Here is a 27,969-nt window from a genome sequence, read left to right on the forward strand (position 1 = left end):
GTATGGCCTTGATATGCATCCATTTAGCTATAAATAACTCTAGTTTTTCATCCTTTATGGCTGAGTAGTACTCCATTTTATAAATAAACCACATTTTCTTTATCCAGTTTCCAGTTGATGGGCACTTGGGCTGCTTCCAAGTTTTAGCTATTACAAACTGTGCCACAATAAACGTGGGTGCACACATATCACTGTGGTATGATTCTTTTAATTCTTTGGGGAAGATACCCAGCAGGGGAATAGCTGGGTCCAATGGGACCTCTAGCCCTAGTTCTTTGAGGTATCTCCATACTGACTTCCACAGTGGTTGCACCAGTCTGCACTCCCACCAACAATGGAGAAGGGTTCCTTTCTCCCCACACCCCTGCCAGCATTTGTTATTGGTTGATTTCTTGATAGCAGACATTCTTTCTGGGGTGAAGTGGAATCTCAGTGTTGTTTTCATCTGCACCTCTCGAATGATGAGTGATGTTGACCGGTTTTTCATATTTTTGTTTGCTGCTTTTAGTTGTTTGTCTGAGAAATGTCTGTTCTTTTCAGATGCCCATTTTTGAATTGGGTCTTTTAATTTGGGGGGTCTGATTTTTTTCAATTCTTTATATAATTCTTGATAGTAGTCCTTTGTCTGAGGTACAGCTGCAAAATTTTTTTCCCCACATTGTAGGTCGTCTGTTAGCTCTGTTGGTGGTTTCTTTTGCAGTGCAGAAGATTTTTAATAAGATGAGATCCAAGTTGTTGACTCTTTCTGCTAGTTCCTGTGCTACTGAGGTTTTGTTCATGAAGTCTTTTCCTATGCCAATGTCTTCAAGAGTTCTACATACCTTATCTTCCAGCAAGTTTAGTGTTTCTGTCTTAATATTTATATCTTTAATCCACTTCAATCTTAGTTTAGTGCATGGTGATAGGTGTGGGTCTAATTTCAATCTTTCACAGGTTGAAATCCAGTTTTTCCAACACCATTTATTGAACAGACTATCTTTCCTCCAATGATGGTGATTGGCTCCTTTGTCAAAGATGAGGTGCCTGAGCATGTCTGGATTTGTTTCTGCATCTTCTAATCTATTCCACTGATCCTCGGGTCTGTTCCTTTGCCAGTACCATGCTGATTTTATCACAGTAGATTTGTAGTAGAGTTTCAAGTTGGGGATTGTGATACCCCATGTCTCTGTTGCCTAGAATTGCTTTAGCTATTCTGGGTCTCTTCTGGTTCCAAATGAATTTTTGGATTGTTTTCTCTAGTTCTGTGAAGTATATTGCTGGAATTTTGATTGGCATTGCATTGAATTTATATAGCAGTTTTGGAAGTATGGCCATTTTCACTATATTGGTTCTTCCTACCCAGGAGCAAGGGATGTCTTTCCATTTTCTTGTATCCTCTTCAATCTCTTTTATCAGAGTGCTGTAATTTTCAGTGTAGAGGTCTTTTGCTTCATTTGTTAGATTGACTCCTAGATATTTCATTTTTTGGATGCTATTGTGAAAGGAATTGTTTCCCTAATTTCTCTCTCAGTGAGTCTGTTATTTGTGTACACGAAGGCTATTGTTTTTTGAGTGTTGACCTTGTATCCAGCTACTCTACGGAATCTGTCAATTAAGTCTCGAAGTCTTTTGGCTGAGTTTTGGGTCTTCTTTTATTGATTTATTTATTTATTTTATTTATTTATTAAATTCTTTTATTGGTACATTGTAGGTATACAACACAATTACATTTCTCATTGGGAATTGTACCTTTACATAATGCATCTTGGTTCTTATTTTTCCCCATTCCTAGCCCTCCCTTCACCCCCTCTACCCTTCCCTATTTACAAAGACTTTATTCCATTTTTTCCATTTCTCAGCATTTTCCCTTTCCCTTCTTTCCTTTCCCCTGCCCCTCCCACTACCCCTACCCCTTTGGAACTTTTCTTCCTATTTTGCGTTATCAATTATTCATTCTAATCATTGGTACATTTTAGGTATACAATATAATGACATTCATCATTGGAAATTTGCAACTTTACATAGTCTCTCTTGGTTCTTATTTTTCACCCTTGCCCAGCCCTCCCTTCAACTCCTCCATTCCTCCCTATTTATGAAGATTTTGTTCCTATTTTTCCATGTTCTCATATTAATCCCATTCTCTTCTATCCTTTCCCCAATCCCTCCCACTTCCTTCCCCTTTGCCCCTTTTCTTCCTATTTCACATTACCTAGTATACATTTAGTCTTTATTTACACTTTCAGTTCCTCACACCAGAGAAACTATTTGGTATTTATTCATGTGTGTCCTATTTATTTCACTTAGGAGTATCACCTCAATGTGCATCCACTTAGCTATGTGTATCTAATTTCTCATTTTTCATGGCTGAGTAGTACTCCATTTTATTAAAAAAACCACATTTTTTTTATCCAGTCTCCAGTTGATGGGCATTTGGGCTGTTTCCAAGTTTTAGCTATTACAAACTGTGCTGCTATGAACATGGGCACACATATTATCACTGTGGTATGATTCTTTTAATTCTTTGGGGAAGATCCCCAGCAGTGGAATAGTGGGGTCAAATGGGACTTCCAGTCCTAGTTCTTTGAGGTATCTCCATACTGATTTCCACAGTGCTTGCACCAGTGTACACTCCCACCAGCAGTGGAGCGGGGTTCCTCTTTCCCCACAGCCCCACCAGCATTTGTTATTGGTTGATTTCATGATAGCAGCCATTCTTTCTGGAGTGAAGTGGAATCTCAGCATTGTTTTCATTTGCATCTCTCAAACGACCAGTGATGTTGAACATTTTTTCATGTATTTATTTGCTATTTCTACTTCTTTGTCTGAGAAATGTCTGTCCATTTCAGATGCCCACTTTTGGATTGGGTCTTTAAATTTGGGAGGTCTGATCTTTTGAAGTTCTTTATAGATTTGAGATAGTAGACCTTTGTCTGAGGAAGAGCAGGTGAAGATTTTTTCCCACATTGTGGGTTGTCTCTTCACACTGCTGGTGGTTTCTCTTGCTGTGCAGAAGCCTTTTAATAAGAAGAGATCCCACTTGTTGATTGATTGTGCTACTTCACTGGCAACTGAGGTTTTGTTCATAAAATCTTTTCCTACAGCGATGTCTTCAAGGGTTCTACCTAACCTCTGTTCCAACTGGTTCAGAGTTTCTATTTTAATATTTAGATCTTTAATCCATTTTGATTTTAGTTTAGTGCATGGCAAGAGATACAGGTCTAGTTTTAATCTTTGGCAAATTGAAGCCCAATTTTTCCAGCACCATTTATTGAAGAGGCTATCTTTCCTCCAGTGAGGGTGTTTGGCTCCTTTATCGAAGATGAGATGGCTGGGTGTGTCTGGCGTTCTTTCTGCATCTTCTAATCTGTTTCACTGGTCCTCATGTCTTTTTCTTTGCCAGTACCATGCTGTTTTTATCACAGTAGCTTTGTAGTAGAGTTGCAGGTTGGGGATTGTGATACTCCCTGCCATGTCTCTGTTACCTAGAATTGCTTTTGCTATTCTGGGTCTCTTCTTGTTCCAAATGAATTTTTGGATTGTTTTCTCAAGGTCCATGAAGTATGCTGCTGGGATCTCAATCGGAATTGCATTAAATCTATATAGCAGTTTTGGAAGTATGGCTGTTTTCTCTATATTAACCCTTCCTACCCAGGAGCAGGGGATGTCTGTCCATTTTCTGATAACATCTTCAGTCTCTTTTTTCAGAGTGCCATAATTTTCACAGAAGAGGTCTTTGATTTCTTTCGTTAGGTTCATTCCTAGGTATTTCAGTGTTTTGGATGCTATTGTGAAAGGAATTATTTGCCCTATTTCTCTCTCAGTGAGTCTGTCATTGGTGTAGAGGAAAGCTACTGATTTTTGTGTGTTGACCTTGTAAGCAGCTACTTGACTGAATTTGGTTATTAAGTCTAGAAGACTTTTGGTGGAGTTCTTGGGGTCTTCCATATAGAGTATCATGTCATCTGCAAATAATGACAATTTGACTTCTTCATTTCCTATCTTTATTCCTTTTATTTCTTTCTCCTGTCTCATTGTTGTGGCTCTTTCCAGAACTATATTGAGTAAGAGTGGTGATAGTGGACATTCTTTTCTTGTCCCTGATTTTAGTGTGAAGGATTTCAGTTTTTGACCATTTAGTATGATATTGGCTGTTGGTTTTTCATAGATGGCGTCCATCAGTTTGAGGTAGAGACCATCTATTCCAATTTTTTGTAGGGTTTTTATCATAAATGCATGTTGGATTTTGTCAAATGCTTTTTCTGCCTCTATGGAGATAATCATATGGTTTTTGTCCTTGGCTCTATTGATATAGTGTATCACATTGATTGATTTGTGGATATTGAAACATCCCTGCATCCCTGGGATGAATCCCACTTGATTAGGGTGTATGATCTTCTTGGTGATCTTCTGCATTCTATTTGCCAGTATCTTATTAAGGATTTTTGCATCTATGTTCATTAGTGAGATTGGCCTATAGTTCTCTTTTTCAGTTGGGTCTTTCTCTGCTTTGGGGATGAAGGTGATGCTGGCTTCCAGGAATGAATTTGGGAGTATTGCTTCCCTTTCAATTTCATTGAAGAGTTTAAACAGTAGTGTCAGTAGTTCCTCTCTAAATGTCTTGTAGAGTTCAGCAGTGAAGCCATCAGGGCCCAGGCTTTTTTTAGTTGATAAATTTTTAATTACATTTTCAATTTCATTCATTGATATTGGGTTGTTCAGAATTTTTAGGTCTTCTTCGTTCAACTTTGGTAATTCATATGTATCTAAGAATCTGTCCATTTCTTCTGTGTTGTCCATCTTATTGGCATATAGGTTTTGGAAGTAGGTATTGATGATCCTCTGGATTTCTGGTGGGTCTGTTGTAATTTCACCCTTTTCATTCCTAATTGCATGGATTTGGGCCTTTTCTTTCCTTTTTCTGACAAGGTTGGCTAAGGGTTCGTCAATTTTGTTGATTCTCTCGAAGAACCAACTCTTGGCTTCATTGATTTTTTTGTATCATTCTCTTAGTCGCCATTGCATTGATTTCTGCTCTGATCTTTATAATTTCCTCCCTTTTATGAGCCCTGGGGTTGTCCTGTTCTTCTTTTTCTAGAAGCTTGAGGTTCAGCATCAGGTTGTTTAATTGGGCTTGTTCTGTTTTCCTAATATGTGTATTCAGTGCTATGGATGTCCCTCATAAGACTGCTTTCATTGTGTCCCATAGATTCTGATATGTTGTATTGTCATTGTCATTTAATTCAAGGAACTGATTTCTTCTTGAATTTCCTCTGTGACCCATTGGTTATTCAGAAGTGAGTTCAATTTCAGTGTGGATATGAATTTTTTGAGTTTCTTTTGCTATGGATCTCCAATTCCACTGCACTATGGTCTGATAATATACAGGGCATAACTTCAACTCCTTTGCACTTACTTAAACGTGTTCTATGTGTGAGTATGTGGTCTATTTTTGAGAATGACCCATGTGCAGCTGAGAGGAATGTGTATTCTGATTTTGTGGGGTGGAAGACTCTGTAAGCATCTGTCAAGTTCATTTGTTCAAGAGTTCGATTGAGTTCTACTATTGCATTACTTATTTTTTGTCTAGTTGATCTATCTATTTGTGACAGTGGGGTGTTGAGCTCCCTCCGCTTTGGGAGTAGCATGGTGCCATCCTGGAATCCTCTCCTGTGGCAGGAGATGTAGTAAGGTGAATGGAACACATTCTGTTTTTCTTGTGAGTGCTTGTGAGCCATTTCTGAAGCATCCTATTAGCTGGGAGTGGTCACATCGAGGTGCAGAAACTGTCTCCACTATGGCAGTGGCCTGGTGCCCGCCAGGAATCCTGCCTGGTTGCAGGATATAAGGTAAGGTAGACCAAACACATTCTCTTTTTTCCTGTCAGTGATTCTGTGCCATTTCCGAAGCATCTCACTAAGTAGAAGCAGCCATATGGCAGAACGGATGCCACATTGAGTATGGGAGCAGTGTGCTGCCATCCCAGAATCCTCCCCCGTGGCAGGAGATGTGGTAAAGTGGATCGAGCACATTCTCTTTTTTCCTGTGAGTGCTTGTGAACCATTTCCAAACCATCCCATTAGATAGGAGCTGCCATCAGTGGCCCCAAATCCACCTCCATTATTGGAGCAGTGTGGTGATAGGCCAGAATCCTCCCCCATGGCAGGAAATGTGGTAAGATAGATCAAATGCATTCTCTTTTTTCCTCTGAGTGGTTCTGAGCCACTTTGGGAGCATCATATTTGCTGGGAGCAGCCATACGGTGGCCCAATGCCCCCCTGCACTAACAGGAGCAGCGTGGTGCCATCCAGAAATGTAGCCCCATGGCAGGAGATGTGGCAAGGTGGACTGATCACATTCTCTTTTTTCTTGTGTGTGGTTCTGAGACATTTCAGAAGCATCCCATTAGCTGGGAGCATCCATACGGTGGGCTGGAATTGGCCTCCACTATGGGAGCAGAGTGGTGTCAGGCCAAATTCCTCCCCCATGGCAGGAGATGTGTTAAGGTAGATTGAACACAATCTCTTTTTTCCTGTGAGCAGTTCTGAGTTACTTTGGAAGTATCCAATTAGCTGGTATCTGCCATACCCTTGCCTGGAAGCCGCCTACAGTACAGGAGTGGGGTGGTGCCATCCCAAAATATTCCTCTGTGCCTGAATATGTGGTAAGTTAGATCCAATGCAATATCTTTTTTCCTGTATTTCTGAGCCATTTCAGATGCATCCCACTAGCTGGGAGCGGCCCTACATTGGCCGGGCAGGCACCTCCACAAAGGGAACAGCATGGTGCCATCCCAAAATATTCCCCGTGGCAGGAGATGTGATAAGATGGATGGAACGAATTCTCTTTTTTTCTGTGAGTGTTTCTGAGCCATTTTGGAAGCATCCCATTAACTCTGATCATTGGTACATTGGCCCAAATGCTGCCTCCACTATAGGAGTGGCATGGTGCCATGCCAGAATCCACCCTTGTCGCAGCAAATTTGGTAAGGTAGATCAATCACATTTTCTTTCTTCCTGTGATCCATTCTTGTAGGGGACAGGGGAAGGGGACGTTACCAGAACCTCTGCAGTTAGTCCTGGTCTCCTGCGAGCCACGGCAGCACACGGCGAATTACAGGAAAGGTAGAAAAATGAGACCGAGAAGAAGCTGAGCTTTGGGTCTGATCAGTGCTGCTCTGGGCAGCAAAGATAAAAGCCCCCAGCTTACCACACCTTTTATTCAGTACATCGGGAGAAACAAATGTAACAGATGACTTGCAGAGAGTTCAATAGTTCACATTGGGATAAACAAGGTGTAACGGAAGGCTTGCAGAGAGTTCAGTACATCTCCGGCAAACAAGATGTTAATCAGTCCAAGAACAATGAGGAACTGAGCAGATGTTTGTTCTCCCAGGATGTTTCTTGTCCTGGAGAATCACAGCATCACTGGATCACTGAAGTCTCAGTTGTGACCGGAGGCCAAACTGGAGTTATTCTGTAGCTGGGCTGTAGGCAAGAGAACTAGGCTAACCAAATGATTTATCCCTAGAATTATGTAGCATTGCTCCCAACACATTCTGAGTCATTTTGGAAGCATCCCATTAGATGGGCACGGTCGTACAGTGGCCCAGAATCACCCTCCACTTCGGAAGCGGCATGGTGCCATCCAGAAATATTCCCCCATGGCAGGAGATGTGATAAGGTGGATCGAACGCATTCTCATTTTTCCTTTGAGTGGTTTGGAGACAGTTCGGAAGCATCCCATTACCTAGGAGTGCTGTATGGTGCCACGGAAGCTGCCTCAATTACAGAAGCAGAATGGGGCCAACCCAGAATTAACCACCGTGGCTTGAGATGTCATATGGTATACCAAAAGCATTCTCTTTTTGCCTGCAAGCAGTTCCAAGTCATATCACAAGCATCCCATTAGCTGGGAGAGGCCATACTGCGGCCTGGAAGCCACCTCCAATATGGGAGCAGCTTGGTGCCATGCCAGAATCATCCCCCTTGGCAGGAGATGTGGTAATGTAGATCAAATGCATTGTCTTTTTTCCTGTGAGTGGTTCTGAGCCATTTTGGAAGCATCCAATTAGATGAGAGAGGCCTTATGTCAACCTGGAATGTGCCTCAATTATGGGCACACGGTGTTGCCAGGCCAGAATCTTCCCCCATGGCAGAAAATGTGGCAAGGCATATCAAATGCATTCCCTTTATTCCTGTGAGCTGTTCTGAGCCATTTTGAAACATCCCTTTAGCTGGGAGCAGCCGTATGGTGGCTCAGAATCCACCTCCACTATGGTAGCAGTAAGGTGCCTTGCCACAATCCTCCTCCATGGCAGGAGATGTAAGGTAGATTGAAAGCAATCTCTTTTTTCCTGTGACTGGTTCTGAGCCATTTTGGAAGCATTGTATTATATGGGGGTGGCCATTTGTTGGCACATAAGTGGCCTCCACATCTGGAGCAGGCTGGTGCCCTCCTGAAATATTCCCCTGGGGCAGAAGATGTGCTAAGATGGATCTAATACATTATCTTTTATGCTGTGTATGGTTCTGAGCCATTTCAGAACAATCCTATTAGTTGTGAGCATTGGTACAATGGCCTGGAAGCCGCCCCCACTGTGGGACTGGCATGGTGCCAGGGCAGAATCCTCCCCTGTGGCAGAAGATGTGGTAAAGTGGATTGAACGGATTCTCTTTTTTAGTGTGAGTGGGTCTGAGACATTTTGGATGCATCCCATTAGCTGGGAGCGGCCATATGTTGGCCTGGAAGCCCCCTCCAGTATGTGAGCAGTATGGTGCCATCCCAAAATATTCCCACATGCCAGAATATGTGTTAAGGTGCGTGGAGCACATTCTCTTTTTTCCTCTGAGCAATTCTGAGCCATTTTGGAAGCATCCCATTAGCTATGAACATAGGTACAGTGACCCGGAAGCCACTTCCACTATGGGAGCAGCGTGGTGCCAGCCCAGAATCCTCCCCGTGGCAGGAGATATGGTGTGGATTGAGTACATTCTCTTTTTTCCTTTATGTGGTTTTGAGCTATTTCAGAAGCATCCCATTAGCTAGGAATGGCCAAATGATGGCCCAGAGGCCACATACCTTATGGGAGTGGAGTGGCACCACCCCAGACTCAACCTCCATGGCAGGAGATATAGTACAGTGGACAGAAAGCATTCTCATTTCTGATGAGGGTTCTGGGCCATTTCCTGGGCATCATATTAGCTGTGAGCATTGGAATGGCAGGCCTGATCCACCTCCATTATGGGAGCAGCATAGTGCCAGCCCAGAATCCTCCCCTGTGACAGGAGATGTGGTAACATGTATCAAATGCATTCTCTTTTATCCTTTGTGGGGTTCTGAGCCATTTTGGGAGCATCCTGTTAGCTGTGAGCAGCCCCTCAGTGGCACGTAACCTGCCTCCAGTTTGGGAGCAGACTGGTGCCATCCCGAAATATCCTGTGGCAGGAGATGTGATAAGGTGGATCTAACGCATTATCATTTTTCCTGTGAGTGGTTCTGAGCCATTTCAGAAGCATCCCATTAGCTGTGAGCATCGGTAAGTTGGCCCAGAAGCCACCTCCACTATGGGACCGGGGTGGTGCCAGGGCAGAATCTGCCCCTGTGGGAGGAGGTGGGGTAAGCTAGATCGAATGCATTCTCTTTTTCCCTGTGAGTCATTCTGAGTCTTTTTGGAAGTATCTAATTAGCTGGGAGCGGGCTTATGGCAAACTAGAATGTGCCTCCATTATGGGAGCAGGGTGGTGCCAGCCCAGGATCCCCCGCTATGGCAGGAAATGTGGCAAGGTAGATCGAACCCATTCTCTTATTTTCTGTGAGTGGTTCTGAGCCATTTCAGATGCAGATGCATCCCGTTAGCTGGGAGTGGCTGTATGGTGGTCTGGAAGAGGACTGCATTACAGGAGAGGCATGATGCCATCCGGAAATATTCCCCCAAGGAAGGAGATGTGGTAAGGTGAATGAAACGCATTCTCTTTTTCCCTGTGAGTTATTTTGAGCCATTTCAGAAGCAACCAATTAGCTGTGATCAAAGGTACAGTGGCCCAGAAGCCGCCTCCACTATGGGAGCAGCATAGTGCCATGCCAGAATCCTCCTGCATGGCAGGAAATTTGGTAAGGTAGATCGAATGCATTCTCTTTTTTCATGTGAGTGGTTCTGAGCCATTTTGGAAGCATTCCATTAGCTGGGAGCGGCTATACGGTGGCCCGGAATCCATCTCCACTACGGGAGCAGCGTTTTGCCATTCCGAAATATTCCCCTGTGCCAGGAGATGTGGTAAGTTAGATTGAAAGCAATATTTTTTTCCTGTTAGTGGTTCTGAGCCATTTCAGAAGCATCCAATTAGCTGGGAGTGGCCTTATGGCAACCTGGAATGTACCTCCATTACTGGAGCATGGTTGTGGCAGCACAGAATCCTCCTCTGTTGCATTAAATGTGGTAAGGTACATGGAATGCATTCTCTTTTTTCCTGTGAGCGTTTCTGAGACATTTTGGAAGAATCCAATTAGCTGTGAGCACCGATACGGTGGCCTGAAATCTGCCTCCACTATGGGACTGGCATAGTGCCATGCCAGAATCCTCCCCCATGGCAGAAAATGTGGTAAGATAGATCTAACGCATTCTCTTTTTTCCTGTGAGTGGTTCTGATCCATTTTAGTAGCATCCAATTAGCTGCGAGCAGCCATACAGTGGCCCGGAGGCCCACTCCAATACGAGAGTGGCATGGTGCCATCCCGAAATATACCCTCGTGGCAGGAGATGTGGTAAGTTGGATCGACCGCATTCTCATTTTTCCTGTATGCAGTTCTGAGCCATTTCGGAAGCATCCCATTAGCTGGGAGGGGCAATAGCGTGGCCAGGATTCAACCTCCACTACAGGAGGGGCACGGTGCCATTCAGAAATATTCCCCCATGGCAGGAGATGTGGTAAGGTGGATGTAACACATTCTCTTTTATCCTGTGAGTAGCTCTGAGCCACTTTGGAAGCATCCCATTAGCTGTGAGCATTGGTTCGGTGGCCCAGAAGATGCCTCCACTGTGGGAGGAGCATAGTGCCAGGCCAAATCCTTCCCCATGTCAGGAAATTTGGTAAGGTATATAGAACACATTCTCATTTTTCCTGTGAGCTGTTCTGAGCCCTTGCGGGAGCATCCCATTACCTGGGAGAGGCAGTGTGTTGGCCCAGAAGCCCCCTCCACTATGGGAGTGGCGTGGTGCCATTCCAAAATATTCACTCATGGAAAGAGCTGTGCTAAGGTGGATCGAATGCACTCTCTTTTCTCCTGTGAGTGGTTCTGAGCCATATCAGAAGCTTCCCATTAGCTGTGAGAATACATACGGTGGCCCAGAATCCTCCTCCACTAGGGGAGTGGCATGATGCCATGCTAGAATCCTCCCCCATGGCAGGAAATTTGGTAAGGTAGATCTAATGCATTCTCTTTTTTTCCTGTGAGGGGTTTTGAGACATTTTGGGAGCATCCCATTTGCTGGGAGTGTCCATATGTTCACCTGGATGCCCCCTGCACTAAGGGAGCAGCGTGGTGCCATCCAGAAATATACCCCCATTTCAGGAGATGTGGAAAGGTGGACCAAACACATTCTCATTTTTCCTGTATGCAGTTGTGAGACATTTAGGAAGCATCCCATTAGCTGGGAGCTTCCGTACAGTGGGCCGGAAGCCACCTCCACTATGGGAGTGGTGTGGTGACAGGCCAGAATCCTCCCCTGTGTCAGGAGATGTTATAAGGTAGATCGAATGAAATCTTTTTTTTTTCCTTTGAGTGGTTCTGAGCCATTTTGGAGGCATCCAATTACCTGGGAGTGGGCATACCCTGACCTGGAAGCCACCTCCAGTAAAGGAGCGGGGTGGTGCCATCCCAAAATATTTCCCCGTGTGAGAGGATGTGATAAGTTAGATCCAACACAATATCTTTTTTCCTGTGAGCGATTTTGAGCCATTACCCAAGCATTAAATTAGGTGGGAGTGGCCTTATGTTAACCCGGATGGCACCTCCATTACAGGAGCAGGGTGGTGCAAACCCAGAATCCTCCCCTCTGTCAGGAAATTTCCTAAGGTAGATCAATCACATTCTCTTTTTCCCTGTGAGTGGCTCTGCACCATTTTGGGTGCATTCCATTAGCTTGGAGCGGCTATACAGAGGCCCGGAATCCCCCTCCCCTATGGGATCAGCATGGTGCCATCCTGAAATATTCCCCTGTGGCAGAAGAAGTAGTAAGGTGGGTGGAACACATTTCCTTTTTCATGTGAGTGGTTCTGAGCCATTTTGGAAGCATCCCATTAGATGGGAGTGGCCGAACTTCGGCACAGAAACCAACTCCAATATTAGAGCAGCGTCGTGACATCCTGAAATATTTCCCTGTTGCAGGAGATGTGGTAAGGTGGATGGAACAAATTCTCTTTTTTCCTGTGAGTGTTTCTGAGCCATTTTGGAAGCATCTGATTAGCTGTGATCATTGGTATGGTGGCCCGGAAGCCACCTCAAATATTGGAGTGGCATGGTGCCATGCCAAATGCTCCCTCATGGCAGGATATTTGGTAAGGTAGATGGAACACATTCCCTTTTTTCTTGTGAGCCATTCTGATCCATTTCAGAAGCATCACATTAGCTGGGAGCGGCCGTACAGTGGCCCGAAATCCCCCTCCACTATGGGAGTGGCATGGTGCCATCCTGAAATATTCCCCCATGGCAAGAGATGTGGTAAGGTGAATCAAACACCTTCTCTTTATTTCTGTGATATTTTCTGAGCCATTTTGGAAGCATCCCATTAGCTGTGAGCTGGTATACAGTGGCCAGGAAGCCGCCTCCACTCTGGGAGCAGCATTGTGCCATCCCCAAATATTTCCCTGTGGCAGGAGATGTGATAAGGTGGATGGAACACATTCTCTTTTTTCCTGTGAGCGGTTCTGAACCATTTTGGAAGCATTCCATTAGCTGCAAACGGTCGTCCAGTGGCACAGAATCAGCCTCCACTACTGGAGCGAGGTAGTGTGAGGCCATAATCCTCCCCCATGGCATGAGATGTGGTATGACAGATTGAACACAATCTCTTCTTCTTGTGATAGGTTATAAAAAATTTTGGAAGCATCCTGTTAGCTGGGAGAGGCCATATGGTGGCCTGGAATCTACCTTCACTCCTGGTGTTGGGTAGTGCCTGGCCAGAATCCTCTCCCTTGGCAGGAGATGTGGTATGGCAGATTGAACACAATCTCTTTTTTTTTGTGATACTTTTCTGAGCCATTTCTGAAGCATCCCATTAGCTGGGAGTGGCCATACAGTGGCCAGGAAGCCACCTCCACACTCTTACCGGCATTTTGCCATACCAAAATATTACCTCGTGGCAGGAGATGTGTTATGTTCATTGGAACACATTTTCTTTATTCCTGTGAGCTGTTCAGAGCCATTTCAGAATTCCATTAGCTTAGAGCAGACATACAGTGGTCTGGAATTCGTCTCCACTATGGGAGCAGCGTGGTGCCCTGCTAGAATCCTCCCCGAGGGCAGGAGATGTGGTATTACAGATTGAACAAAATCTCATCTTCTTGTAATTGGTTCTGAGCCATTTTGGGAGCATCCCATTACCTGGGAGTGATTGTACCGTGGCCTGGAATCTGCCTCCACTAAGGGAGCAGCATGGTCCCAGGACAGAATCCTCCCCTGTGACAGGAGATGTGGTATGGTATATTGGACACAATCTCTTTTTACTGTGAGTGGTTCTGAGCCACTTCAGAAGAAATCCATTACCTGAGAGCAGCAGTACGGTTGCCAGGAAGCCACCTCCACTAAGGGTGCAGCATTGTGGCATCCCAAAATATTCCCAGGTGGCAGTAGATGTTTTAAGGTGGACTGTACACATTCTCTTTTTTCCTGTGAGTGGTTCTGAGCCATTTCAGAAGCATCCCATTAGCTGTGCTCATCAGTACCTTGGCCCAGAGTCTGCCTCAAGTATGGGAGCAGCATAGTGCCATGCCCGAATCTACTCCCATTGCAGCAATTTGGTAAGATAGAATGAATGCGTTCTCTTTTTTCCTGTGAGCTGTTCTGAGCCATTTTGGAAGCAACCTATTAGCTAGGAGTTGTGGTTCGGTGGCCAGGAAGATGTCTCCACTTCGGGAGCAGCATTGTGTCATCCCAAAATAATCCCCCGTGGCAGGAGATGTTTTAAGGTGGACTGTACACATTCTCTTTACTCTTGTGAGTGGTTCTGAGCTATTTCAGAAGTATCACATTTAGAGCGAGCAGCCATATGGTGTCCCGGAATCCACCTCCACTACTGAAGTGGGGTAATGCCAGGCCAGAATCCTCCACTTTAGCAGATGTGCTGTTTCAGATCGAATGCAATCTCTTTTTTCCTGTTATTGGTTCTGAGAAATTTCAGAAGCATCCCTTTAGCTGGGAGTGACCATATTTTGGCCAGGAAGCTGCTTCCTCTATGGGAGCAGCATTCTGGGATCCCAAAATATTCCCCGTGGCAGGTGATGTGGTAATGTGGATGGAACACATCCTCTTTTTTTCTGTGAGTGGTTCTGAGCCATTACAGAAGCATCCTGTTAGCTCTGATCATCGGTACCTTGGCCCAGAGTCTGCCTCCACTATGGGAGTGGCATGGTGCCTTGCCAGAATCCTCCCCCATTGCAGGAAATTTGGTAAAGTAGAATTAATGCATTCTCTTTTTTCCTGTGAGTAGTTCTGAGCCATTTCAGAAGCATCCCATTAGGTGGAAGTGATCAGATGGTGGACCAGAATGCACCTCCACTACTGAAGCGGGGTAGTGCCAGGACAGAATCCTCCCCTGTGGTAGGAGATATGGTATCACAGATCTAATGTTATATCTGTTTTCCTGTGATTCGTTCTGAGAAACTTTGGAAGCATCCCTTTAGCTGATGGTGGCCATATTGTGGCCAGGAAGCTGCCTCTTCTATGGGAGCTGCATTGTGCCATCCCAAAATATTCCCTGTCATAGGAGATATGGTAAGGTGGATGGAATGCATTCTCTTTTTTCCTGTGAGTGGCTCTCAGCCATTTCAGAAGCATCGCATTAGCTTTGGTCATCGGTACAGTGGCCCGGAATCTGCCTCCAATATGGGAGCGGCATGGTGCCAATCCAGAATCCTCCCCCATTGCAGGAAATTTGATAAGGTAGATCGAATGAATTCTCTTTTTCCCCCATGAGCAGTTCTGAGCCATTTCAGAATCCACCCATTAGCTGGGAGTGGTGGTATGGTGTCCAGTAAAATGACTCCACTTCGGCAGTGGCATTGTGCCATCCCAAAATATTCCCCCATTGCAGAAGATGTGTTAAGGTGGATGGAATGCATTCTCTTTTCCTGTGAGTGGTTCTGAACCATTTCAGAAGCATCCCATTTGCTGGGAGTGGTCATACGGTGGCCTGGAAGCTGCCTCCACTATGGAAGTGGAGTGGTGAAATGCCAGAATCCTCCGCTGTGGCAGGAGATGTGGTAAGGTAGGTTGAATGCAATCTCTTTTTTACTGTGAACTGTTCTGAACCATTTCAAAAGCATCCAATTAGCTGGGATTGGATGTACTTGGGCCAGGAAGCCACCTCCAATGCTGGAGCAGGGTAGTGCTAGGCCAGAATCCTCTGCCGTGGCAGGAGATGTGGTATGGCAGATCAAAAGCTTTCTCCTTTTTCCTCTGAGAGGTTCTGAGTCATTTCAGAAGCATCCCGTTAGCTATGATTATCAGTACCTTGGCCCGGAGTCTGCCTCCAGTATGGCAGCTTCATGGTGCCATGCCCGAATCCACCCCCATTGCAGGAAATTTGGTAACATAGATCGAATGCATTCTCTTTTTTCCTGTGAGCAGTTCTGAGCCATTTCGGAAGCAACCTATTATCTGGGAGTGGTGGTTTGGTGGCCAGGAAGATGCCTCCACTTTGGGTGCAGCATTGTGCCATCCCAAAATAATCCCCTGTGGCAGGAGATGTTTTAAGGTGGACTGTATGCATTCTCTTTTCTCTTGTGAATGGTTCTGAGCCATTTTGGAAGCATCAAATTTCCTGGGAGTGGCCTTATGGTGTCCCGGAATCCGCCTCCACTACTGGAGCAGGGTAGTGCCAGGCCAGAATCCTCCCCTGCTGCAGGAGATGTTTTATCACAGATTGAATGCAATCTCTTTTTCCCTGTGAGCTGTTCTGAGCCATTTCAGAAGCATCCCATTAGCTGGGATCATCCAAAGGATGGCCTGGTATCTGCCTCCACTACTGGAGTGGGATAGTACCAGGCCAGAATCCTCTCCCATGGCAGGAGATGTGGTATGGCAGAAGGAACGCTTTCTCTTTATTCCTGTGAGTGGTTCTGAGCCTTTTTGGAAGCATCCCCTTAGCTGTGATCATCGGTGCGTTGGCCCAGAGTCTGCCTCCACTACTGGAGCAGTATGGTGCCATGCTGGAAACCCCCCATTGCAGGTAATTTGGTAAGGTAGATCGAACACATTCTCTTTTTTACTGTGAGTGGTTCTGAGCCATTTCAGAAGCAACCCATTAGCTGGGAGTGGGAGTAGGGTGGCCAGGAAGCCACCTCCACTATGGGAGAGGCATTGTGCCATCCCAAAATATTCCCCTGTGGCAGATGTGGTAATGTGGATGGAAAGCATTCTTGTTTTTCCTGTGAGCAGTTCTGAGCCATTTTGGAAGCATCCCATTAGCTGGGAGCAGCTGGGAGCAGCTGGGAGGTGGCCTGGAAGCCGCCTCCACTAATGGAGCAGGGTAGGGCCAGGCCAGAATCCTCCCCCGTGGCTGGAGTTGTGGTATGGCAGATGGAACGCAGTCTCTTTTTTCTTATGATGGTTTCTGAGCCATTTTGGAAGCATCCCGTTAGCTGGGAGTGGCTGAACAGGTGGCCCGGAATCTGCCTCCTCTATGGGAGTAGTGTGGTACCTTGCCAGAATCCTCCCCCTTGGCAGGAATGTGGCAAGGTAGATGGAACTGAATCTGTTTCTTCCTGTGAGTGGTTCTGAGCCATTTTGGAAGCAACACATTAGCTGTGTCCAGTGGTATGGGGGACAGGAAGCCACTTCCACTAGGACATCAGCATTGTGCCATCCCAAAATATTCCCCCATGGCAGGACATGTGGTAAGGTGAATGGAACACATTACCATTTTTCCTGTGAGTAGTTCTGAGCCTTTTTGAAAGCATCCCATTTCTGGGAGTGGCCATACCGTGGCCAGGAAGCCACCTCCACTTTGGGAGTGGAGTGGTGCCATGCCAGAATACTCCACTGTGGTTGGAGATGCAGTAAAGTAGATCGAATACAATCTTCTTTTTACTGCGAGCTGTTCTGAGCCATTATGGAAGCATCCCATTAGCTGGCATCAGACGTACAGTGGCCAGGAAGCTGCCTTGACTACTGGAACAGGGTATTGCCAGGCTAGAATACTCCGCCATAGCAGGAGATGTGGTATGGCAGGTCAAAAGCTTTCTCTTTTTTCCTATGAGTGTTTCTGAGCCCTTTCAGAAGCATCCCATAAGCTGTGATCATCAGTAGGGTGGCCCGGAGTCTGCCTCCACTCTGGGAGCAGCATGGTGCCATGTCAGAATCCTCCCTCATTGCAAGAAATTTGGTAACATAGATCGAACACATTCTGTTTTTTCCTGTGAGTGGTTCTGAGCCATTTTGGAAGCAACTCATTAGCTGGGAGTGGCAGAACGGTGGCTGGGAAGATGCTTCCACTTGGAGAGCATCATTGTGCCATTCCAAAATACACCCCTGTAGCAGGAGATGTGGTAAGATGGATGGGACACATTCTCTTTTTCACTGTGTGTGGTTCTGAACCATTTTGGAAGCATCCAATTAGCTGGGAGTGGCTGTAAGGTGGCCTGAAGTCTGCTCCACTATGGGCGTGGAGTGATGCCTTGCCAGAATCCTCCCCTGTGGCAGGAGACGTGTTAAGGTAGATAAAACGAAATCTCTTTTTTATTTACTGTGAGAGGTTCCGAGCCATTTCAGAAGCATCCCATTAAATGGGAGTGTCCATAATGTGGCTCAGAAACAGCCTACAATAAGGTAGTGACATGGTGCCATCCCAAAATATTCCCCCTTGCAGGAGATGTGGTAAGTTAGATAGAACACACTCTCTTTTTTACTTTGAGAGGTTCTGAGTCAATTTAGAAGCATCCCGTTAGCTCAGATCGGGCTTATGTCAAACTGGAAGGCAACTCCATTACAGAAGCAGTGTAGTGCCAGGACAGAAACCTCCTCTGTGGCAGGAGATGTGGTATCACAGATTGAAAACCAACTCATTATTCCTGTGACAGGTCCTGAGCAATTGTGGAAACAACCTGTTAGCTTGGAGTGGTGGTTCAATGGCCAGGATGACGCTTCCACTTTGAGAGCAGAATTGTGCCATCTCAAAATATTCCACCATGGTACGAGATGTGGTAAGGCGAATGGAACGCACTCGGATTAGGGTAAGTTCATGGTGAGGGTTAAGGATAATGTAGAATTTCAAGTACCTGGGTATTGGAATTTGTTCCTGGTGCTTAGGGTTAGGGATAGGATAAGTTTTGGTTTTGGGTTCCATTTCATGTACCTGATGTTTGGAGTGTGGGTATGATTTTGGGGGTTAGGGTTCTTCTTTTAGTAAGTGTCATGGATAGGGCTGAAATTGAGGTACCTGAAAATGACTTAGGGTTAGGGAAGGGTAAGTGTCAGGCTTAGGGATAGGGTTAGGGTGATAGATAGCATTGAAATTGAAATGCCTGTGTCTTCAAGTGTGGGATGGAAAGTTAGTAATAGTGTAATTCATGATGAGGGTTAGGGATAGAGTAGAATTTTAAGTACCTGTTTATTAGAATTTGGCACTGTTAGTTAGGGTTAGGGCTAGGGTTAGGATTAGGGTCAGGGTGATGGATAGCATTGAAATTGAAATGCCTGTGTCTTCCAGTGTGGGTTGGAAAGTTAGTATTAGTGCAAGTTCGTGGGGACAGGGAGGGATAATGTCACATGTCAAGCACCTGGGTATTGTGATTTGGTCATGAGCCTTACGGTTAGGGTTAGGGTTAGGAGTAGGTTCAGGTTTAGGGTACCAATTCATGTACCTGACGATTTTAGTGTGTGTATGATTCTTAGGGTTAGGGTTCATCTTTTGGTGAGGGTCATGGACAGTGCAGAAATAGCGGTACTTGAGGACGACTTATTGTTCTGGTAGGGTTAGGGCTAAGGTTAGGGCTAGGGTTAGGGTCCGGGTGACAGATAGCATTGAAATTGAAATGCCTGTGCCTTCCAGTGTGGGTTGAAAAGTTACTATTAGCGCAAGTTCGTGGGTACAGGGAGGGCTAAGGTCACATGGCACTCACCTCGGTATTGTGATTCGTTCCTGAGCCTGTAGGGTTAGGGTTAGGGTTAGGAGTAGGTTCAAGTTTAGGGTGACAATTCATGTACCTGACGTTTGGAGTGTGGGTGTGATTGTTAGGATTAGGGTTCTTCTTTTGGTAAGGGTCATGGATAGTGCAGAAATAGCTTTACTTGAGGATGACTTATTGTTCTGGTAGGGTCAGGGCTAAGGTTAGGGTTAGGGTTAGGGTCAGGGTGATAGATAGCACTGAAATTGAAATGCGTGTGTTTTCCTGTGTGGGTTACAAAGTTAGTATTAGCACAAGTTCGTGGGTACAGGGAGGGATAAGTTCACATGTCACTCACCTGTGTACTGTGATTGGTTCCTGAGCCTGTAGGGTTAGGGTTAGGGGTAGGAGTAGGATCAGGTTTAGGGTGACAATTCATGTACCTGACGTTTGGAGTGTGGGGAAGATTGTTAGGATTGGGGCGCTTCTTTTTGGAAGGGTCATGGATAGTGCAGAAATAGCTTTACTTGAGGATGACTTATTGTTCTGGTAGGGTCAGGGCTAAGGTTAGGGTTAGGGTTAGGGTCAGGGTGATAGACAGCATTGAAATTTAAGTGCCTGTGTCTTCCAGTGTGTGTTGCAAAGTTAGTATTAGTGCAAGTTGGTGGGGACGTGAGGGGTAAGGTCACATGTCACTCACCTGTGTATTGTTATTTGTTCCTGAGCCTGTGGGGTTAGGGTTAGGGTGAGGAATAGGTTCAGGTTTAGGGTGCCAATTCATGTACCTGACGTTTGGAGTGTGGGGAAGATTGTTAGGATTGGAGTCCTTCTTTTTGGAAGGGTCATGGATAGTGCAGAAATAGTGGTACTTGAGGATGACTTATTGTTCTGGTAGGGTTAGGGCTAGGGTTAGGGTTAGGGTCAGGGTCAGGGTGACAGATGGCATTGAAATTGAAATGCCTGTGCCTTCCATTGTGTGTTGGAAAGTTTGTATTAGCGTAAGTTTCGGGGGACGGGGAGGGATAAGGTCACTTGTCAACCGCCTGGGAATGGTGATTTGGTCCTGCACCTTAGTTTTAGGGTTAGGGATAGGAGTAGGTTCAGGTTTAGGGTACCAATTCATGTACCTGACGTTTGGAGTGTGGGTGTGATTGTTCGGATTAGCGTTCTTCTTTTGGTAAGGGTCATGGATAGTGCAGAAATAGCGGTACTTGAGGATGACTTATTGTTCTGGAAGGGTTAGGGCTAGGGTTAGGGTTAGGGTAAGGGTGATAGATAGCACTGAAATTGAAATGCGTGTGTCTTCCTGTGTGGGTTGGAAAGTTAGTATTAGCACAAGTTCGTGGGTACATAGAGGGATAACTTCACATGTCACTCACCTGTGTATTGTGATTCGTTCCTGAGCCTGTAGGGTTAGGGTTAGGGTTAATAGTAGGTTCAGGTTTAGGGTGCCAATTCATGTACCTGACGTTTGGAGTGTGGGCATGATTGTTAGGATTGGGGTCCTTCTTTTTGGAAGGGTCATGGATAGTGCAGAAATAGTGGTACTTGACGATGACTTATTGTTCGGGTAGTGTTAGGGCTAGGGTTAAGGTTAGGGTAAGGGTGATAGATAGCATAGAAATTTTACTGCCTGTGTCTTGCAGTGTGGGTTGGAAAGTTAGTATTAGCGCAAGTTGGTGCGGACGGGGAGGGATAAGGTCTCATGTGAAGCACCTGTGTACTGCGATTTAGTCCTGCGCCTTAGGGTTAGGGTTAGGGTTAGGAGTAGGTTCAGGTTTAGGATACCAATACATGTACCTGAGGTTTGGAGTGTGGGCATGATTGTTAGGATTAGGGTTCTTCTTTTGGTAAGGGTCATGGATAGTGCAGAAATAGCTTTACTTGAGAATGACTTATTGTTCTGGAAGGGTCAGGGCTAAGGTTAGGGTTAGGGTTAGGGTCAGGGTGATAGATAGCATTGAAATTTAAGTGCCTGTGTCTTCCAGTGTGTGTTGCAAAGTTAGTATTAGTGCAAGTTGGTGGGGACGTGAGGGGTAAGGTCACATGTCACTCACCTGTGTATTGTTATTTGTACCTGAGCCTGTGGGGTTAGGGTTAGGGTGAGGAATAGGTTCAGGTTTAGGGTGCCAATTCATGTACCTGACGTTTGGAGTGTGGGGAAGATTGTTAGGATTGGAGTCCTTCTTTTTGGAAGGGTCATGGATAGTGCAGAAATAGTGGTACTTGAGGATGGCTTATTGTTCTGGTAGGGTTAGGGCTAGGGTTAGGGTTAGGGTCAGGGTCAGGGTGACAGATGGCATTGAAATTGAAATTCCTGTGCCTTCCATTGTGGGTTGGAAAGTTAGTATTAGCGTAAGATCGGGGGAACGGGGAGGGATAAGGTCACTTGTCAACCGCCTGGGAATGGTGATTTGGTCCTGCGCCTTAGTTTTAGGGTTAGGGTTAGGAGTAGGTTCAGGTTTAGGGTACCAATTCATGTACAGGACGTTTGGAGTGTGGGTGTGATTGTTCGGATTAGGGTTCTTCTTTTGGTATGGGTCATGCATACTGCAGAAATAGCGGTACTTGAGGATGACTTATTGTTCTGGTAGGGTCAGGGCTAAGGTTAGGGCTAGGGTTAGGGTTAGGGTTAGGGAAAGGGTGATAGATAGCACTGAAAGTGAAATGCGTGTGTCTTCCAGTGTGGGTGGGAAAGTTAGTATTAGCGCAAGTTCGTGCGTACAGGGAGGGATAAGTTCACATGTCAGTCACCTGTGTATTGTGATTCGTTCCTGAGCCTGTAGGGTTAGGGTTAGGGTTAGGAGTAGGTTCAGGTTTAGGGTGCCAATTCATGTACCTGACGTTTGGAGTGTGGGCATGATTGTTAGGATTGGGGTCCTTCTTTTTGGAAGGGTCATGCATAGTGCAGAAAGAGTGGTACTTGACGATGACTTCTTGTTCTGGTAGGGTTAGGGCCAGGGTTAGGGTTAGGGTCAGGGTCAGGGTGACAGATGGCATTGAAATTGAAATGCCTGTGCCTTCCATTGTGGGTTGGACAGTTAGTATTAGCGTAAGCTCGGGGGGACGGGGAGGGATAAGGTCACTTGTCAACCGCCTGGGAATGGTGATATGGTCCTGCGCCTTAGTTTTAGGGTTAGGGTTAGGAGTAGGTTCAGGTTTACGGTTCCAATTCATGTACCTGACGTTTGGAATGTGGGTGTGATTGTTCGGATTAGGGTTCTTCTTTTGGTAAGGGTCATGGATAGTGCAGAAATAGCGGTACTTGAGGATGACTTATTGTTCTGGTAGAGTTAGGGCTAGGGTTAGGGTTAGGGTAAGGGTGATAGATAGCACTGAAATTGAAATGCGTGTGTCTTCCAGTGTGGGTTGGAAAGTTAGTATTAGCGCAAGTTCGTGGGTACAGGGAGGGATAAGTTCACATGTCACTCACCTGTGTATTGTGATTCGTACCTGAGCCTGTAGGGTTAGGGTTAGGGTTAGGAGTAGGTTCAGGTTTAGGGTGCCAATTCATGTACCTGCCGTTTGGAGTGTGGGGAAGATTGTTAGGATTGGGGCCCTTCTTTTTGGAAGGGTCATGGATAGTGCAGAAATAGTGGTACTTTAGGATGACTTATTGTTCTGGTAGGGTTAGGGCTAGTGTTAGGGTTAGGGTCAGGGTCAGGGTGACAGATGGCATTGAAATTGAAATGCCTGTGCCTTCCATTGTGGGTTGGAAAGTTAGTATTAGCGTAAGTTTGGGGGGACGGGGAGGGATAAGGTCACTTGTCAACCGCCTGGGAATGGTGATTTGGTCCTGCGCCTTAGTTTTAGGGTTAGGGTTTGGAGTCGGTTCAGGTTTAGGGTACCAATTCATGTACCTGACGTTTGGAGTGTGGGCGTGATTGTTAGGATTAGGGTTCTTCTTTTGGTAAGGGTCATGGATAGTGCAGAAATAGCGATACTTGAGGATGACTTATTGTTCTGGAAGGGTTAGGGCTAGGGATAGGGTTAGGGTAAGGGTGATAGATAGCATTGAAATTGAAATGCGTGTGTCTTCCTGTATGGGTTGGAAAGTTAGTATTAGCACAAGTTCGTGGGTACAGGGAGGGATAAGTTCACATGTCACTCACATGTGTATTGTGATTTGTTCCTGAGCCTTTAGGGTTAGGGTTAGCAGTAGGTTCAGGTTTAGGGTCCCAATTCATGTACCTGCCGTTTGGAGTGTGGGGAATATTGTTAGGATTGGGGCCCTTCTTTTTGGAAGGGTCATGGATAGTGCAGAAATAGTGGTACTTGAGGATGACTTATTTTTCTGGTAGGGTTAGGGCTAGGGTTAGGGTTAGGGTCAGGGTGATAGATAGCATTGAAATTTAATTGCCTGTGTCTTGCAGTGTGGGTTGGAAAGTTAGTATTAGCGCAAGTTGGTGGGGACGGGGAGGGATAAGGTCTCATGTGAAGCACCTGTGTACTGCGATTTAGTCCTGCGCCTTAGGTTTAGGGTTAGGTTTAGGAGTTGGTTCAGGTTTAGGATACCAATACATGTACCTGACGTTTCGAGTGTGGGCATGATTGTTAGGAATAGGGTTCTTCTTTTGGTAAGGGTCATGGATAATGCAGAATTAGCGGTACTTGAATATGACTTATTGTTCTGGTAGGGTTAGGGCTAGGGTTAGTGTTAGGGTCAGGCTGATAGATAGCATTGAAATTGAAATGCCTGTGTCCTCCAGTGTGGGTTTTCATGTTAGATTTATCGCAAGGATCTTGGGACCGGGAAGCATAAGGTCACATGTGAAGCACGTGTGTTTTGTGATTTGGTCCTCCCCCTTAGGGATAGGGTTAGGGTTAGCAGTAGGTAAAGGTTTAGGGTACCAATTCATGTACCTGACGTTTGGAGTGTGGGGAAGATTGTTAGGATTGGGGCCCTTCTTTTTGGAAGGGTCATGGATAGTGCAGAAATAGCGGTACTTGAGGATGACTTATTGTGCTGGTAGGGTTAGGGCTAGGGTTAGGGTTTGGGTCAGGGTGATAGATAGCATTGAAATTTAACTGCCTGTGTCTTGCAGTGTGGGTTGGAAAGTTAGTATTAGCGCAAGTTGGTGGCGACGGGGAGGGATAAGGTCTCATGTGAAGCACCTGTGTACTGCGATTTAGTCCTGCGCCTTAGGGTTAGGGTTAGGGTTAAGAGTTGGTTCAGGTTCAGGATAGCAATACATGTACCTGACGTTTGGAGGTTGGGTCCTGATTGTTAGGATTGGGGCCCTTCTTTTTGGAAGGGTCATGGATAGTGCAGAAATAGTGGTACTTGACGATGGCTTATTGTTCTGGTAGTGTTAGGGCTAGGGTTAGGGTTAGGGTCAGGGTCAGGGTGACAGATGGCATTGAAATTGAAATGCCTGTGCCTTCCATTGTGGGTTGGAAAGTTAGTATTATCGTAAGTTCGGGGGGACGGGGAGGGATAAGGTCACTTGTCAACCGCCTGGGAATGGTGATTTGGTCCTGCGCCTTAGTTTTAGGGTTAGGGTTAGGAGTAGGTTCAGGTTTAGGATACCAATACATGTACCTGACGTTTGGAGTGTGGGCATGATTGTTAGGATTAGGGTTCTTCTTTTGGTAAGGGTCATGCATAGTGCAGAAATAGCTTTACTTGAGGATGACTTATTGTTCTGGTATGGTCAGGGCTAAGGTTAGGGCTAGGGTTAGGGTTAGTGTTAGGGTCATGGTGATAGATAGCATTGAAATTTAACTGCCTGTGTCTTCCAGTGTGGGTTGGAAAGTTAGTATTAGCGCAAGTTGGTGGGGACGTGAGGGGTAAGGTCACATGTCACTCACCTGTGTATTGTTATTTGTTCCTGAGCCTGTGGGGTTAGGGTTTGGCTGAGAAGTAGGTTCAGGTTTAGGGTGCCAATTCATGTACCTAATGTTTGGAGTGTGGGGAAGAATGTTACGATTGGGGTCCTTATTTTGTAAGGGTCATGGATAGTGCAGAAATAGTGGCACTTGAAGATGACTTATTGTTCTGACCGGGTTAGGGCTAGGGTTAGGGTTAGGGTTAGGGTGATAGATAGCACTGAAATTGAAATGCGTGTGTCTTCCAGTGTGGGTTGGAAAGTTAGTATTAGCGTACGTTCGGGGGGCCGGGGAGGGATAAGGTCACTTGTCAACCGCCTGGGAATGGTGATTTGGTCCTGCGCCTTAGTTTTAGGGTTAGGGTTAGGAGTCGGTTCAGGTTTAGGGTACCAATTCATGTACCTGACGATTGGAGTGTGGGTGTGATTGTTCGAATTAGGGTTCTTCTTTGGGTAAGGGTCATGGATAGTGCAGAAATAGCGGTACTTGAGGATGACTTATTCTGGTAGGGTTAGGGCTAGGGTTAGGGTTAGGGTAAGGGTGATAGATAGCACTGAAATTGAAATGCGTGTGTCTTCCTGTGTGGGTTGGAAAGTTAGTATTAGCACCAGTTCTTGGGTACAGGGAGGGATAAGTTCACATGTCTCTCACCTGTGTACTGTGATTCGTTCCTGAGCCTGTAGGGTTAGGGTTAGGGTTAGGAGTAGGTTCAGGTTTAGGGTGCCAATTCATGTACCTGCGGTTTGGAGTGTGGGGAAGATTGTTAGGATTGTGGTCCTTCTTTTTGTAACGGTCATGGATAGTGCAGAAATAGTGGTACTTGAGGATGACTTATTGTTCTGTTCGGGTTAGGGCTAGGGTTAGGGTTAGAGTAAGGGTGATAGATAGCACTGAAATTGAAATGCGTGTGTCTTCCTGTGTGGGTTGCAAAGTTAGTATTAGCGCAAGTTCTTGGGTACAGGGAGGGATAAGTTCACATGTCACTCACCTATGTATTGTGATTCGTTCCTGAACCTGTAGGGTTAGGGTTAGGGTTAGTAGTAGGTTCAGGTTTAGGGTGCCAATTCATGTACCTGACGTTTGGAGTGTGGACATGATTGTTAGGATTGGGGTCCTTGTTTTTGGAAGGGTCATGGATAGTGCAGAAATAATGGTGCTTGAGGATGACTTATTGTTCTGGTAGGGTTAGGGCTAGTGTTAGGGTTAGGGTCAGGGTCAGGGTGACAGATGGCATTGAAATTGAAATGCCTGTGCCTTCCATTGTGGGATGGAAAGTTAGTATTTGCGTAAGTTCGGGGGGACGGGGAGGGATAAGGTCACTTGTCAACCGCCTGGGAATGCTGATTTGGTCCTGCGCCTTAGTTTTAGGGTTAGGGTTAGGAGTAGGTTCAGGTTTAGGGTACCAATTCATGTACCTGACGTTTGGAGTGTGGGTGTGATTGTTCGGATTAGGGTTCTTCTTTTGGTAAGGGTCATGGATAGTGCAGAAATAGCGATACTTGAGGATGACTTATTGTTCTGGAAGGGTTAGGGCTAGGGATAGGGTTAGGGTAAGGGTGATAGATAGCATTGAAATTGAAATGCGTGTGTCTTCCTGTATGGGTTGGAAAGTTAGTATTAGCACAAGTTCGTGGGTACAGGGAGGGATAAGTTCACATGTCACTCACCTGTGTATTGTGATTTGTTCCTGAGCCTTTAGGGTTAGGGTTAGCAGTAGGTTCAGGTTTAGGGTCCCAATTCATGTACCTGCGGTTTGGAGTGTGGGGAAGATTGTTAGGATTGGGGCCCTTCTTTTTGGAAGGGTCATGGATAGTGCAGAAATAGTGGTACTTGAGGATGACTTATTGTTCTGGTAGTGTTAGGGCTAGGGATAGGGTTAGGGTCAGGGTCAGGGTGACAGATGGCATTGAAATTGAAATGCCTGTGCCTTCCATTGTGGGTTGGAAAGTTAGTATTAGCGTAAGTTCGGGGGGACGGGGAGGGATAAGGTCACTTGTCAACCGCCTGGGAATGGTGATTTGGTCCTGCGCCTTAGTTTTAGGGTTAGGGTTAGGAGTAGGTTCAGGTTGAGGGTACCAATTCATGTACCTGACGTTTGGAGTGTGGGTGTGATTGTTCGGATTAGGGTTCTTCTTTTGGTAAGGGTCATGGATAGTGCAGAAATAGCGGTACTTGAGGATGACTTATTGTTCTGGTAGGGTTAGGGCTAGGGTTAGGGTTAGGGTAAGGGTGATAGATAGCACTGAAAGTGAAATGCGTGTGTCTTCCAGTGTGGGTTGGAAAGTTAGTATTAGCGCAATTTCGTGGGTACAGGGAGGGATAAGTTCACATGTCACTCACCTGTGTATTGTGATTCGTTCCTGAGCCTGTAGGGTTAGGGTTAGGGTTAGGAGTAGGTTCAGGTTTATTGTGCCAATTCATGTACCTGCCATTTGGAGTGTGGGGAAGATTGTTAGGATTGGGGCCCTTCTTTTTGGAAGGGTCATGGATAGTGCAGAAATAGCGGTACTTGAGGATGACTTATTGTTCTGGTAGTGTTAGGGCTAGGGTTAGGGTTAGGGTAAGGGTGATAGATAGCACTGAAATTGAAATGCGTGTGTCTTCCAATGTGGGTTGGAAAGTTAGTATTAGCGTAAGTTCGGGGGACGGGGAGGGATAAGGTCACTTGTCAACCGCCTGGGAATGGTGATTTGGTCCTGGGCCTTAGTTTTAGGGTTAGGGTTAGGAGTAGGTTCAGGTTGAGGGTACCAATTCATGTACCTGACGTTTGGAGTGTGGGTGTGATTGTTCGGATTAGGGTTCTTCTTTTGGTAAGGGTCATGGATAGTGCAGAAATAGCGAT

At 45.7% G+C, this 27,969-nt stretch overlaps 1 long non-coding RNA gene across 1 annotated transcript in view; it reads left to right on the forward strand.

Annotated features, from left to right (window-relative positions):
• Positions 1-27,969, forward strand: part of LOC147829590 (uncharacterized) — an 82,895-nt gene that overhangs the window by 8,561 nt on the left and 46,365 nt on the right. The window lies entirely within an intron of this gene.

The sequence above is a fragment of the Heterocephalus glaber genome, unplaced genomic scaffold (assembly GCF_053883595.1).
Source record: "Heterocephalus glaber isolate CG9 unplaced genomic scaffold, H.glaber_assembly_v1.0 deba00000546, whole genome shotgun sequence".
Lineage (NCBI taxonomy): Eukaryota > Metazoa > Chordata > Mammalia > Rodentia > Bathyergidae > Heterocephalus > Heterocephalus glaber.